We start from the raw sequence: 12,793 nt of genomic DNA, 5'->3' as shown, positions 1-12,793 counted from the left end.
CCAGGCCATGGAAGAAGGGGTACATATGCCAGCGCAGAGCAAAGAACACAGCTCAATGTGCCGTTAGCACAGATAATGAGGCACCTGAAACAGACCTCTTATGTTGACACATTTTATTCTAAATGTAGAGGGCAAAATTTGGAAATGCCAGAGTTATATCAATGATTGTCTTGACCTACATGTATTAGTTGAATCTTTCAAAGACTACAGCTTTCAAGCAGCTCCATCCATGAATGTAGAATTATTTGTGCTTGTCTGAACCTGCCAGGCACTCTTCTCCACCTGTAAGGCATTGTAGAGCAAAGGCTGTCTCTCTCTGAGCTGGGGTATGTGTGTGTGTTTGGAAGGGAAATAAATGCTCTTTTGAAACAGTGAAACCATCTATGCATTGACTTCCATGGTGCCATCTACCAAAAGATATCCCACGTAAGGGTTCAGTCATTGATCACAATAGGCTGGTGTGGTCTGCAATCAGACCAACGTGCCTGAGAACTTGGGGGATGCTGTCTGTGCTCCTCATTACCCACTGAAGCTTGCCACCATTGTAAAACAGCAGCTGATGACTACCTGTCAAACCCATAGCTTGCAGCCAAGTTGGAAACAATCCACCCATCTTTGGCAAGAATTGCCAGAAATTTTTTTTGCTTAAGAGCAATAAGGGAATATGTGCAGAAAATTGGCAGATAGCCCAGTAAGCATGCCAGGCCCCTGTAGGGACGTATAAAGATCTGCTGGACCCAGCTTGGGTGCAAGTGGGATGGACTCAGCCTCTCTATGCAAATCAGCCTGGTGTCCCATCAGATCCAGTTTGGGTTGGTCCATCCATTTGGACACCAGGTTCTCTGAGTTGCAGCCAGTCTCCACTTTCTGAACATCAGTCTGTCAATGGATGACCCATCACACATCAGTTTGGGCATGGCTGATGACCATCCCAGCCTATGGTGGATACCAGGCTGAGGATCCTTTAGACCACTGCTGCTTTTTTCAGACGTCCACGTCCTGAGCTAGGCCAGGATTAAACCCATCATAGTATAGAAGAGGTATCCTGTTGGACCTGAAGCATCCATTACTGTCTCTGTCCCTAGTTGCTTAGTAGTGCCTTGTGAGTGGGCTCTGGACTGCCAATGTACTTGGAATCATGGTGGTTTATTCACAAAGAAAAATCAAAGCTTCATCTGTCATCACCACCCTAACCAAAGGGAAGACTGTAACAGCCCATGACCATAGGGCGCTGAGAGCATGTGTCATGAGGCTTCTGACCTGGTCAAGTGGTTTCTGAAATCACAAGCAAAAAGAAAGTGAGTTGAAATGCCTGGGTTTCTTTAAACTTCACTTAAAGCAGACAGCGAGTCCCAGCTGACTTTCATGCTGTTCCTCCATATCGGGGAAATACTAAGGCTCTTAAGAAGTTAGTGAACACACATGTAATGCAAAAGTAAAGCATTAGCAAATCATAGGGCGTAGCAAACTCACAGGCAGAGGGCCACAGAGTTTACTTAAGGAATGGATGAAAATAATGACATTTATTTCTGTTCAGTTAGAGAGCAAAGGAAAGGCAAGACTGGGTGAAACAAAGCAGATGTGAGAGCCATCTTGAACAAAGCAAAACAGAGTGCTTTTGGCACTGAGCTGGCTGTAATATCTGCCTAATCCTTGGTAAACCAATGTACTACATGTTAAATATTAAAGGCAGGAATTTATAAACATCCAGGAGGATGGAACTGAGAGCATCAGAATCACAAAAAGACAGTACCAGAAAAAAATATTGCTTTTTTTTTTTTTTGATAGAAACCCCTAATTAACGCCTGAAAGGACCTTGATAGCAGCAGCCTGTCTGAATTTTATTAAAACATCTGATGCATTGTCTCATGAAGCCATACTTGAGAAATTAATTCAAACTGACTTGGCTGTAGCTAGAGTCACATGAGCTGTGAATGAATGGAGAACCACAAAGTGCAATAATAAACCATTATCTCTTGTACGGCAGCTCGTTTCTATACAAATGAACCTTGCTTTGTGTAAAACATGGGCCCTGCTCCGCTTTTACTTTGTCAGGCAGGAGTATCTCTGATGAAGCCACAAAGAACTAATGAAATATGCTCAGAGACTAGGAATATTGCACGGCAAAGTTGCTTTGTTCTCCGTCTCCAGGATTTGGGAAAGGAGGCTGCTTCATGGAATTGTCACAATTTTAACAGTTAGTATGTTTGTATGCTTGCTTGGGAATGTTTGCTGTCTATAATTCTCATGACTTTCTTTACATGTTTTACAATACCTGGTATGTTTTCTTTAAGCCCCATCTGCTGAATTCATGTAGTTATCATCAAAATATCAAGAGCAAATTTCCACCCGTCCTGTTTGCTGAAAAAGCATGAAATATTGAGTAAAGCCTCCAGAGCACATCAACACACAATCAATGAATAACTGTTAATTATTTTCTGCTGTTTTTGCTGTGTTTGTCAATTCTCTCCCAGTATTTTCTCTGCATGTGGATTACTTTTTTTTTTAGATGCTGAAAGCAGTCATGACCGTTTTTCACTCACCTTTAATTGTTACTCTCCTAGTAAAAAGACTCAGTAACCCAATAAAGGGATAGAAATTGTCTCAACTGACCTATCGCATGTACTGAATAGTAATTAGCAGTCAGTTGTCACAACAAAGAGTTTCTGGTAACCCTGGAGAATGAAAATGATTTACGTGCACTTACAGCATCCATATGAATAATGAATCCATTTGCAGGACTGAGTATCAGCTCATGAATGAAACTACAACCAAGGAGCACTGAGTAATACAACAAAGATTAATCATTGTGAGCTGTTTTCATAAATGCACAAACTAGAAGCTCAGAGGGGACCATCACTCAAGCTGGGTGGTAGAATGAGTCTAAGTAGGGTTGTCACAAGTTTTCCTCCTTAGCAGGAATGAGAAAGATTACAGAATAGCTGTGTTTTCCTTTGCAGGCTCTGTTTCCATTTCTGACATTGGTATTCGTGATTACAGCAAACTTTTGAGCTGAAATTAAGTACTTTCTTTAGAATCTCATTTTTAAAATGGAACATGGCATCAAAATTAGTATTTCCTATCATATTTTATTTTGAAAAATGTCAGTCGAAAGCTTCAGCCAGATGTAAATAAAAATTTAGACTGCTTTGTCAAGTACCAGAGCTGATTTAATGCCTTCTGTTTTCTTTTTTTTTTTTTTTTTTTTTTTTTTTGAGCATATTAGAAAAACTAAAGGTATGAAATAGTGTGTGGGGGATTCCTTGCTAGGATCAGAAAAATGTCTGATAAAAGCACCAATGCATTTGGTGTAAAGAATTACTGCAGATTTAGAAACTCACCATACAAGAGCAATGAGGAATCCTGTTGAAGGCCATGGGAGAGCCAAGGCTCAGAGAAGGTCTTTCCCAAGGAGAAGACACTGAGCTGTCTTCTAACAGAGCCACTGGCTCTGTAGTGGGAGTGCTGCAGGGTGGCTGGGAGGACCTAAGAGGTGACAGCTAGAAGACTCCTCAGCTGAACTGCTCTTGGAGGACACACAGGGTGCAGTCTAGGGCAGCACAGGATGGAAAAGACTTCATCCCACCTGCATGCTACCAGGTATGGGGATGAAAGGCATATGGAGATTTATGATGTTGCTGTTTGACTGTCCCTGTTGATGCAGGGTTATCGTTTTAGGTTCACCCTGACACCAAGCCCCCTCTGCTGTGGCAGTCTGGAAGCAGCACACTGCAGTTTATTCTCCTGACAATTGCTTTTGCCTAGCTGAAACGGCTGGTCTAAGCTTTGGGGAGGGGAAGGGGTCAGTGTCTTTCAATGGCTAGGGGATGAAGGCGAATCACTTAATCACACTGCTGCAGTACTGCCACTGACACAGAGATGAGAAAGTGCAGACCTGCACATGTGGGTCTGGTGTGCACTCTCCACCCCCTGATGGGCACAGACTGTCATTTCCCAGCTAATAAATAGTCTGTTTTAACACAAAGCAAATGCTGAGGGCTTTGTCCACCTGCAGAAGTGCAGGAATCTGCAGAGCTCTTCTCTTTTGGAAGGGATGGGTTGAGGAGATACCACCACAGCCCTACTCAGGCAGGCAGGATGACCATGTCAGAGGCCTAGTGGTGTTGATGCAGGACAGCCTTCTAATCCGGCCCATTTACCCAGCAGGTATCTTGGTCTGTGGACACAAGGCACACCCCCATGCCCTCAGAGTCATGCCCACATCTCTACTCACCGGAGCAGTCCACTAAACCCCAGGACACAGCTCAGCTGTGCTCCCTTTTACTGCCTGGCCTCCCCACCATGACACCCCAGGGGCACCCGGGGGAATGGTCTTCAGCACAGAGATGCCTCTCATGAGATGTACACGGACATGAAAGTCCCTATGCCAGTTTCCACACAGAGGTGTCACAAGGGCGATCACCCCCACCACAGCCAGCCAAGGCCAACAGCATCCAGAACCACTCACTGCCTGCCCTCTCACCAAACCACCATGGTACACCCTCACATGGCTGGCACCAGCCCTTTGCATCACCCCCAGATCTTACACCGCCCCTTTGCTCCCCTGCACCTTACACCCTGCACACTGCTGGTGGCCTCTGCACACATGCAGGGTCAACCCTACACAAACGTAGAACCCTACCTGGGTCCTGCTTGGTTTAATTCAGCCCACACCCCAGCACCCTCCAGGATGGAGCTCTCTATCCCATTATTCCCACTACCCACTATCTGTGTTACAGTGCAGCCCCGGATCAGAGCTCTGGCAGCCAAAAGATGGAGTTGCCTTAGCAACAGGAGTGGCATGAAAGTGCAGGGACTTGCTGGCATCCCTTCAGCGCCCTCACATCCACAGGCTGAGGCAGACAGCTCACACCCAGGTCAGAGGAAGGGAGGAGAGAGCAGAGCCTTACCAGCTGGAGTCATGCCCCAGTCACCCTGAGCTATTACACCAGGAATAAATTGCATGTAGGTTTTGCTTTGCTAATTGCTGCCTTTATCCCAGCTTCTGAGGCTGGAGTAGTAGGGTGATAACCAGGAATAAATACATTTAAATAACAAACGACAGAAGCTCCAAATTGCTGGCTATAATTTGTTGTTAAGTGCCACATAAGTGGGGTCAATTCTGTCCGAGCTAAAATAGGTTGCCAGGCAAGAGCCAGAACAAAGGGAAAGCCCCAGGAAGCTCTGGGGGGAAGACTCAGCCCTCCGCCTGAAGGGCAGTGCTGCCCAAGACACAGAAGCTCAGCAGGATCCCTATGTAAAGAGCTGAGCATGCATTTCAGTCTGGTGACGGACCACAGAGTGAAAAATGTGATGAGTACAGAAATCCATTCGCAATGTGCACAGGACTTCCCCACAGGGCTATCTCCAATTCACAGCTACTCAGAAGTGCTCTGGAAAAGCTGAGAATTGGCCCTTGGGAATGCTGCAGGCACAGGAGTCAAGCTGGAGAGCAGATGCACTAGAAGGCAGAGCATCTCCCTGGTCACTGCTGCTAACCTGCATGTGTCAGCAAGCACTCAGCCTGCAGGGCAGTGTTTGTGTGTGCACTGGTGTATGGTGCCATAATGGAATTACAATACCTAAAATAACAGGGGGGATTTCCACGCAGGAGGTCTCAAACTTCAGCATACCTTGGCTGCTCCTTCCCTCTGCTTGTCTAGGACTAGTGTGGCCTATGACATGTCAGTAAGAGGAAAAGCTTTATCTAGAGCAATAGACCGTAAGCTAGCAAGGGAGACTGACCATGACTCAATAATTATTAATTAATTAATGACCCAATTAATAATTAAGTTCATGAACCATTTATTTGGCTAGGGGTTCCAAGATGCTAACACATGGAATTGCAGCATCTGTTGGAAATATTTCATGGTAAAGACTGATGCTGCTCCTCAGGGTCCCAGGCCTCTGCACAGAGAGGAGTTGCAGAGATGTTAGGTGTGAATGGGACAGGAAAGTCAGTCTCAGAGCAAGCTATACATGGTTGTTAAAAATTGTCCCCCTAAAATAATAATTGCCCACTGCTAGGAAGTTATCCAATACTGCTAATTTTTTTCTTGCCAAAATATCATTTTTGGACAAAAGCCATGAAAAATTGTATTTTGCAATAACATGCCTGCTCCTAAAAAAATAAAAAAATAAATCTGTAATAGTGTCACCAGGTAGAGAAGAGAAGCTGCAAACATTCAGGTCAACTCCACTGCAGACTTTCAGTATTCATTAGTGTATCTTAGACTGCATTTTCAAGATTGCCTTATTCAGAGACAATACACAAGACAATAACAAGAGCTAAATTAGGATAAATTACATCTAGAAGCACAGTGTTTACAAGGACTGATAATTCACCCACAGCATCAGATGACTTTTATGGCAAGAATCTGCTTTTAGTGGGCTCAGCTGTTGTGAATGAATGATTCTCCATACCAATGCAGATTTGATTTACCTGGGAAGTGTTTAGTTACTCCTAAGGATGGGAGTATAAGGATAGATAGATAGATGAATGAATGGATGGATAGATGGTTGGACTGACAGACAGATAGGCAGACTAATACTCAATATAGCATTTGGTCTTCTTTGAAATGATGGTACAGAGTTGTATTCAGCAGTTTTAGAAGGTAAATGGACTAGCCACAAATTAAATCACAGACATTCTCCAGGAGTAAGCTGCTCTTAGAGAAATTAAGCACTTGCAAGAGATACAAACGCAGCTTTCTTGTTTCATTCAAATTAAAATTTCCAATGACGAACACAAAATGCTTGATTCAGCACAAAAAGGGATATCATCCCCAATGGCTGGATATCTTTCCAGATACTGTCAACTTAAAAAAAAAAAAAACAAAAAAAAAAAACAGGCCCCAATTACAGGAGCAGCAAGTTGCTCAACCCATGAAAGCTAACTGCATAAAGTCAACATGCATTTCTTCTTTGCAGTCCTGAAGCAGATTATCAGTCTGTGACATACATGAATCAGCAACATATGGAGTGAAAATACTTTGTCAGAATTTGAGAAAATATCCAGGAAATAATATGAATGTTTTAGAAACCTTGCAAAAAAAAATCTACATAAACAAGATGCTTAGATGGAAGCTGCTAGAGTGTGGGGATGACCTTTTCTGAGCAGATTTAGATGAAACAAACTTCTGAGTTGAGGTTAAGAAGATTTTGTGAAGATGGATAGGGAGGCAGAAGCAGAAAAGATGAAAAATTGCTTCCATACTGCTGCTAAAGGACATGCTAGATTATGAGATGAAAATAAAACGCAGTAACGCTTGGGTGGTGAAGACTGCATTCCCAACAGGAATTAAACAACATGCAGGATCAGCACAGTGGATCATGGATATGGCCAGTATTCATAATGGCTAGACAATTTGTCCCCCCCTGTAGCTTGGTTATGAACCTGACTCAGTAAGTGCTCCTGGTTACTGCCACCTCAAGACCCACAGCAGAGCAGTCCCTACTGCTCATCAAAGGCTACGAAATTTGATGGTGCGTGCACCAGTCCGCCCACAGCAAGTTCCAAGCTTGGCTGTGAGTTGGCAAAGTGCCATGACAGGACAGCATATCAAGACCTTGCTCTAATTTTATCACATGGTTATGCTAACGATGTAAAACAGCTACGGTTTGAAAGCATATGGTGCAGTATAAAAATCTCTATAGAATGAATTACTGCAACTTCACGCAGGAGATGCAGAAAAATTTAGAAAAGCATTTCAGCACATTTTAATATGAAATATCTTATAAAACTGCTCATCAGCTGATATAATATGATTTCAAAGTAGCAGTTACTTCTTTTAATTTTGTACATACAGATATACATATGCATCCCACAGATTGATGGCGACTGAGAGTCCCGCAAATGAATTCCTCTGTTGTGGTGACAGTGTGCTACATATCTTAATAAAAGTGCCACAGTTGGGCCTCAGATTGTGTAATATGATCTCATCATTGATTTTCATGTAATGGGATGCTAAATAACTTTGCCAATGTACAACAGATCAATGAGGAAGGTGCATGGTGCATGGTGTATCAATGTTCAGCATAAAGATTACATTATAAGCCTCGTTCATTTAAGCAGTGAGATGATCAATAGCAGCTAACTTCAATCAAAAACACATCAATTAATAATTGCTTTTCAGCTTCTGTCCTTTTTTGTCATTTCAGCTATTTGGCAGGTGAACTTTATGCTCTCCCAGCTATCAAGCTGTGGCTGATTGCCCAGGCAAGTATATCAGATAGATAGATCAGATTAGATTAGACTTTACAGCTATATACAAACTTCAGGTTCTTTGTCTAGGCCACTAATAACAAGTTAATAAAAACTTAAATTATTGTCAGCACTTGCTTATTGATACTCCCAGATGAAAAACACAGAACTTGTTTAAGAAGCTGTATTAAGATTGTTAAAGACATAACAATTACTCAGGGCAAATTTGGTTTGACTGGGCTTTGCATCAAGCTCTTAGGAAGAAATAAGCTTAAATGCAAAACGGCAAACAGGAACTTAAAACATAACTGTTAGAAAACTGAGAAAGGTACAAATAAGCGAAGTCCATACGAGAAAGATAAACACTTTGTGAAATTTACCCAGCAACAAACACACTCCGCCTCCTCACACCTTGTTGAGGTGGAGTTACATGAAGGAGTACTGCTTGATAACCATCTCCCATCTCCTTGGACTGGCCCATGGCCCTGACACTGAATAGTGAGAGCAGGGAGACCAAATTTCTTCAGATGAAACAGAATCTTCTCATTTCCTTTTTTTGCTTTTCTGTAGCCAAAGAATAGCTGAAATCATGACCAACTTGAGTGTGGTAGGCTGAACCAGGATGAGCTGACAAGGCAGGGCAGGAAACAATCTGGTTTCTGGTTTCTGCCACATTTCCTGGCCACATCCAGGGCATTTCTGTAGGTGCTACTGACACTTTGGAACGGGTTGCTTTTTTGGTTGGTAGGACGCTGCCAGTCCCTAGTAAATTCATACAGAATATCACCACTCTTACAGTGGCTGTCTTGATGGCACTTATCCTCCCAACCCTCCCTTCTTAAAAAGGTAAAATACCTTTCTGGGTGTAGCTCCTTTAAGAAAGATCTGCTATGTTTGCATTAGTGTTCTCATTTCCACATGTATTCCTTAGGCCATTTCCTTCCCACTGAAACAACTAAGGCATTGCTAACCTTTCCATCTTGGATATTTCCTCCAGATTCTGAATCTCAGCAATTTTTGCTTGCAAAGCCTCCAGAACCAGTTGCTTCCTGGAGGTGGAATGAAACTACAGAGGCTGAAAGGAAATGTGACGTCCATTATTGTCGATCCCCAGCACTCTTTTTTCTATCTATCTTCTCAGGGAGCAGTGGACACCTTTGGCAAACTGAGTTCCTCAGGATACAGAAACCATCCTGCCTGGCCCCATAACATGAACAAGGTTCCCAGATCCTAGCCACCTTCTCCCCAGCTTCACCAGCACCTCATGAACGTAGGGTCCTGCACCATAAACTGAGACTGAAGTTCCATGGGAAGATCCGATGACATGGGGCAGGACATAAAGGTTGAAGAAATGTTTGTGAACAGAGCAGTAGGATTGCACATTTCTCCCGTCGGTAGGAAAGAAACAAGCAGTATGGTCATTATACTTTCAGGGAAGCCCCATGCAGTGTAAGCAGGTCTGAAGCCAAACATCCCAGAGAGGGTATCCTACCCCTCCTGGCTCTGGACTGATCCCAGCTGTCCAGCACAGCACACATACTTTAAACCAGGTTTCTGCACTGGGATATAAAATTCACATCCACAATGTCCTGGCTGCTTCCCTATAGCATGTAGCTGAGGACTGGGAACATCAGTACGAAACTCGTGTCATTGCCCAGCATGGTGGGAAACCCAGACCTGCTGCTGGCTGCTGCAAGCCATCAGCAGACCTAGAGAAAATGTGTGACTAAGTGTGAATGAAGAATGGGCTTGCAAACGTAGCAACCTGTTCATAGAAAATTCACGAAGAGGAAGAAAGGCAGAACTGCCTGAATTAATTATTTCTTGCAGATGATTCACTTGCCTCTAATTATAGTTGAGCTTCTAAACACAAATGTCAATTAAAATGTTATAGTTCTTCCTGCAGCTGTCATTCATGTGCTGGTGAAGTGATCAAGGCCAGAGCTATTAAAATCCTTCAGAGTGAAAATCGGTGAAAAAGAGCCCTTGGTGAAGTAAAATTGTCAAGGAGTTTTGTCCTCAACATTTTAGGCCCACAAAGCTATTATCTGTATTCAATGCCAGCCGTCTGCTGTATTCCCAGCAGGCAATCAAGGGTTTTTAGGGATACTTTCTTATTTCTGTGAAAATGCAATGGTACGCACAGACCCCCTGCCATCTTTAAGTGGTGTGGGGGAAAAGGGCAGGACATGACTGTTACTGTCTGGACTGTCACCACAAGCAGGAAAGGAAGAAAGACGGAAAAAAAGCATGGTACCACCCGAATGATCACAGTAGGCTCCCTGCCTGTGTGTTGGCTGGTGACTTTCAAGGAGCAGATGTCTCAGAATTAAGAGTCTATTGTATTTTACCTCTGTTAAGTTAGCTATGATAATCTAACATGATAACTTATTCTATGATAAATTAACACGGTTTGGGTCAGCATTTTGAGGCATTTAGATGAGAAGCCCATGTGCAAGAATACTCCTTTGGGGCTGTTCTTCCCCTTCCAGTTTGGCCAGCTTTTGCCTTGGGTTACTACCCAGCAGGACAACTGGGTCATGTCCAATTTCCCTCACCTGGAGCTTGGACCTCGGGTTCTTGGTCTCCAGGTGGTTGGGGACTGCTCTTGGCTTCTTTTCAACAGGCCCTTCAGCTCAGCCACCAGGCTCCCTGCTGCAAGCACAGAGCAGGATCTCATGGAGCCCACACTCAAGGCACTGCCTTTTCTGGGATGATGTGTCTGAGTTATGTATTAGGCAAGTCAGGACCCCAAGAAGAGAAGAATCCCAGGAGGAAAGGCAGTTCCTTGCCCAGGACTTCATCACTGCAGAGGGAGAAGCTTTGTAGATCGCTGTGGTTGCCCTCATCACAGAATCAAAAACCCACAGAATATCCCACTTTGGAAGCACCCCACAAGGATCATCAAGTTCCACTCCTGGTTCCACACAAGACCGCCCAAAATTCAGACCGTATTTCTGAGGGCATTGGCCAAATGCTTCTTGAACCCCAGTAGGATCAGCGTTGTGACCACTGCCCTGGGGAGCCTGTGCCAGTGCCCAACTACTCTCTGTGAAGAACCTTTTTCTAACATCCAGCCTGAACCTTCCCTGTCACAGCTTCATGCTGTTTCATGTATCCTAGCAGGATGCAGGGTGCCTGTTACTGGCAACGAATTACCCTTGAACCTTCCGGGATGCCTGACCACTATTCCCTGTTACCAGCAGCACCTGGATGAGGAGTTTCCTGCCACTGAAGCCTCCATGCAACATCCCTGTAGGTAACAGAGATCTCTTCAGGCAGGTAGTCAGTTGTTGTGCCATATGAAGTAAAGCCCTAACTAGCATCTCTGCTTGTTCCATTATTTAAGCTTTCTCTTGGTCAAATGTGCCCAAATAACTCAGGTTGGATACTAGCCATTCAGCGAAGACTCCTAGAGCAAAATTAATAATCCGCTGCCTCCTGTTCAGCATGCTCAGTACCATCTCAGCTGTTAATTCTGCAGCCTGTGAGCATTTGGAGTTTACAGTTATTTTCCTAGGACAGATGGCAGACAGCACTGTAGTAGAGGGGCAGATGGCTGTGCACCTATGAGCAAAAAAAAAAAAAAAAAAAAAAAAAAAGAATAGAATAAAGAAAAAAAAAAAGAAAAGAAAAAACCTGCATGGTTAAGCTGAAAAGTAAGCAGACTCTGCTTCTGTTCTTAGACACAGCACGTAAACCCAGCTACGTCCATGTGACTTTCATCTCACATATAGAAGTGAGATCAAGATGATCAGGATGTAGCCCTTAGGCTTTATTAAAGCATGATGTGTAGAAGGAGACTCAATTTTATCACTGAATATATGATCTGAGGATAAGAAAGTCAGAGCAAGCCTGGGAAAAGGTGACAATGGGTAACAGCTTCATTGACACATGACAGCTGTGTGTGATCTCCCTCCTTTCCCAACTTGTGATGAATTAGGGAAGGTCTGATGAAGCCTGTAGCTTCCAGAGGAAAGGCAGAGCATGCAGAAGAAAGACACAACAAATGGCCAAGATGAGCTGGAACCTCTGAACAGGTCTAAGGGAAGTGAGATTGTAGAGAAAGCAGCATTGGTGCATCACATGGGAAGAGCAGCCCAAGTCCTTCTGCCTAGGGTTGAACTATCCCTCTCACTGTGGAGATGATGCTCCTAGGAGGTTGTCAGCACTTGGTGAAGGGCACAGAGGCAGCTCTCACCCTCAGGAAGGTCTTATTACATGAAATTGGCAAGACATGGTGAAAAAAAAAAAAAAGAAAAAAAAAAAGCTTCCTTGTCCATCATTAGCCTCTTGAATGATTCCTTCTCATGCATAAATCCACTCATTCCTCTTGGAGGAGCACTCCTTAGACTTTGCAGGTTCATTCACATAGATTCCTGAAAAGGTAAATCCAGAGCCTGAATGGAGAGGTCAGGAAGAAACAGTTATAAACATCTTAATTGCTAAAGACAGAGTAAAGGTGAAGTTTATTCGCTCCAGTAATTGCCCAGAGCAATTGCCTCAGTTTGGATCTAGGACCACTGTACCCTTTGCAGAAGAGAGTTGATGAACAGGCTGCATAAGGAAACAGAAAACTTCTCTTATGAT

General features: G+C 43.7%; 1 long non-coding RNA gene across 1 annotated transcript; it reads right to left on the bottom strand.

The window, feature by feature from the left end:
* Positions 1-331: 331 nt before the first annotated feature.
* On the bottom strand, positions 332-5,187 carry LOC137841335 (uncharacterized). The gene is made up of 4 exons (XR_011088574.1): positions 4,911-5,187; positions 3,342-3,593; positions 2,276-2,361; positions 332-1,275 (listed from the first exon to the last, which is right to left on the bottom strand). It is a non-coding gene; the product is annotated as an uncharacterized lncRNA (long non-coding RNA).
* Positions 5,188-12,793: the final 7,606 nt, after the last annotated feature.

This window comes from Anas acuta, chromosome 17 (assembly GCF_963932015.1).
Source record: "Anas acuta chromosome 17, bAnaAcu1.1, whole genome shotgun sequence".
In the NCBI taxonomy this organism is placed as follows: Eukaryota; Metazoa; Chordata; class Aves; order Anseriformes; family Anatidae; genus Anas; species Anas acuta.
Note: the sequence above shows the minus strand (reverse complement) of the source record. Positions and strands in the feature narration are given on the sequence as shown.